The sequence below is a fragment of the Lolium rigidum genome, chromosome 3, assembly GCF_022539505.1.
Source record: "Lolium rigidum isolate FL_2022 chromosome 3, APGP_CSIRO_Lrig_0.1, whole genome shotgun sequence".
Classification (NCBI taxonomy): domain Eukaryota; kingdom Viridiplantae; phylum Streptophyta; class Magnoliopsida; order Poales; family Poaceae; genus Lolium; species Lolium rigidum.
This window is the reverse complement of record NC_061510.1, coordinates 218409902-218413300: the sequence shown is the minus strand read 5'-3', so window position 1 is coordinate 218413300 and position 3399 is coordinate 218409902.

The window sequence follows — 3399 nt, the reverse complement described above, 5'->3', positions numbered from 1 at the left end:
GCGCTGCAGCCAAAACGACGGTACGGGCTAAAAACGGCTAAGTCGGGCCGACGTCGGAAATCGCCTAACAACACGGTGGAGTATAGTCGCGTGGCGCGCGGCGGTCGGATACGGTGAAAACCACGGCGCGGCAGCCAAAACGACGGTACGGCAAAAACGGCTAAGTCGGGCCGACGCTGGAAAACGCCTAACGATAGTCGGGTGGGCGCGCGGCGGTCGAGATACGGTGAAAACCATGGCGCGGCAGCCAAAACCACGGTACCGGCTAAAACGGCTAAGTCGGGCCGACGCCGGAAATCGCCTAACGACACGGTGAAGTATAGTCGGGTGGGCGCGCGGCGGTCGAAATACGGTGAAAAACCATGGCGCGGCAGCCAAAACGACGGTACGGGCTAAAACCGGCTAAGTCGGGCCGACGCCGGAAATCGCCTAACGACACGGTGGAGTATAGTCGGGGGGGCGCAGGCGGTCGGATACGGTGAAAAACCACAGCGCTGGCAGCCAAAACGACGGTACGGGCAAAAACGCGCTAAGTCGGGCCGACGCCGGAAATCGCTCTAACGACACGGTGGAGTATAGTCGGGTGGGCGCCGGGCGGTCGAAATACGGTGAAAAACCATGGCGCGGCAGCCAAAACGACGGCACGGGCAAAAACGGCTAAGACGGGCCGACGCCGGAAAACGCCTAACGACACGGGTGGAGTATAGTCCGGTGGCGCGCGGGCGGCCGAAATACGGTGAAAAACCATGGCGCTGCAGCCAAAACGACGGTACGGGCTAAAAACGGCTAAGTCGGGCCGACGGCGGAAATCGGCTAACGACACGGAGTATAGTCGGGTGGCGCTGCGGCGGTCGGATACGGTGAAAACCACATGCCGCAGCCAAAACGACGCAGTACGGCTAAAACGCGCTAAGTCGGGCCGACGCTCGGAAATCGCCTAACGACACGGTGAAGTATAGTCGGGTGGGCGCTGCGCGGTCGGAATACGGTGAAAAACCATGGCGCTGCAGCCAAAACGACGGTACGGCTAAAACGGCTAAGTCGGGCCGACGCCGGAAATCGCCTAACGACACGGTGGAGTATAGTCGGTGGCGCGCTGGCGGTCGGAATACGGTGAAAAACCATGCGCTGCAGCCAAAACGACGGTACGGGCTAAAAACGCTAAGTCGGGCCGACGCCGGAAATCGCCTAACGACACGGTGGAGTATAGTCGGGTGGCGCGCTGGGCGGTCGGATACGGTGAAAACCACGATGCCGGCAGCCAAAACGACGCGTAGGGGCAAAAAACGGCTAAGTCGGGCCGACGTCGGAAAACGCCTAACGACACGGTGAAGTATAGTCGGTGGGCGCGCCGGCGGTCGAAATACGGTGAAAAACCATGCTGAATCCTTCATCGAAACTGCTTGTCAACACCTTCTGCTCCTCGTTGGGATAGACATTCTTACTTATCGAAGATACTACGATACACCCCCTATACTTGTGGGTCATCAACTTATCATGACATGTATGTGCATTGTTATGCTCTCTCTATTTGTCAATTGCCCGACTGTAATTTGTTCACCCAACATGCTTTTATCTTATGGGAGAGACACCTCTAGTGAACTGTGGACCCCGGTCCATACTTTAATACTGAAATACAAATCTGTTGCAATACTTGTTTTTACTGTTTTCTCTGCAAACAATCATCATCCACACTATACATCTAATCCTTTGTTACAGCAAGCCGGTGAGATTGACAACCTCACTGTTTCGTTGGGGCAAAGTACTTTGGTTGTGTTGTGCAGGTTCTACGTTGGCGCCGGAATCCCTGGTGTTGCGCCGCACTACATCTCGCCGCCATCAAACTTCAACGTGCTTCTTGGATCCTCCTGGTTCGATAAACCTTGGTTTCTTTCTGAGGGAAAACTTGCTGCTGTGCGCATCATACCTTCCTCTTGGGGTTCCCAACGAACGTGTGAGTTACACGCCATCAATTATCAGATGTGAATTATTGAGTCGCTGATTCTTTCAAGCATTTAAGAAGCTGATAAAGAAAGTAATGGGATTGAAGAGACGAGTCAACTGGAATGGCATAACATCAACTGACAGTTTTTTTGGTTCGCTTGGTTTTCTGCAGTCCCATCAAAGTATCATGGCCAAATAGATTTCATGAAGCTGACACAATATGTGCCATTTTAGCTACTGACGATATAACATAAGACAGCAAGAAAAACACACCTGAACTTACCTTTCCTTTGATTACAATTTGTATTTCTGATAAATTTCGTTTATTAGTTTTTGTTTTTCTCATATAAGTTTTTGTTTATTTGAATCTAATATGTACTATGGAGCGAGTCACATAGTTTGTGAAGTAATCAGTTTGGTGTGTCAGGGAATCTCAATGGGTTTTTTAAGGATACTATATAGTATGATATACTTATATAATTTTATCGAGTAGTATATTTCAAGCATGTATGAGCCATGATATATTTCTTAATACTTGGAATGTAATTGGAAAAAAAGGTAAAGAATTTTGCTTGATTAATAATCATGATGAGATTAAATTATTCTAATATCCCAAAAGCAGTTTGCAAGATAATGGTGTAGAACATTGATAGGATGAAGAAAGCAGTGTGGTGGTGTGGAGAGAGATGTGCAGCACAAGAAGGGAGAGAATCAAGTGGGTGCTTGGTGCTGCCTGAAGTGGTAAGAAAGAAGTGGGCATTCATTGCAAGACAAAATGAAGCTGAAGTGTAGGCTTGGCAGCCTAAATTAAAGCTCTAGCTGTTTAGTATATATGTGTTATTAATGTTGCTTTTTAATTGATAGGTTTATGCACATAACGAGATTTATGTGACTACTTGGTTGAAAAATATAATAATACTTTCGCTTTATCGCTGGATGCTCAGTTTCTTTATAAACACATGTGCCTACAATGAGTCGGTGAATATAGTTGAACCATAGTGTGGACAAAGATGATTCCATTGAAGTTCTTTGATAGAAGGAATGTTTTCCAGTAAGGAAATATACATCCCTTATGTATGTGTATTTATTAATAAAATTTGCGTCCCGTGGCAACGCACGGGCATTTGTACTAGTAATAGTAAAGATGTCCAAATTTATCTGATTGTAAACTATGTTGTTAATTTTTTTTTACTGCATGAACCAATTTGTTTGATCGTGTGAAGTATTCTATTTGTAAGAAATAGAAAGTTAAAATGGCCGAAATGATGCAAATGGGAAAAAAGCGGATATGGGTAAACGTGAGCTTGGTGTCATCTCCTTGGTGCTTAAGATCATTTGAAGAATTAATGTGTCTAGATAATTTTCCTCGAAATACGAAACAAATTTTGCTTCCCCTATACTACTACACGGTAGTATTAATATGGCAACTACACGGTAACACTTTGAGATCACTGC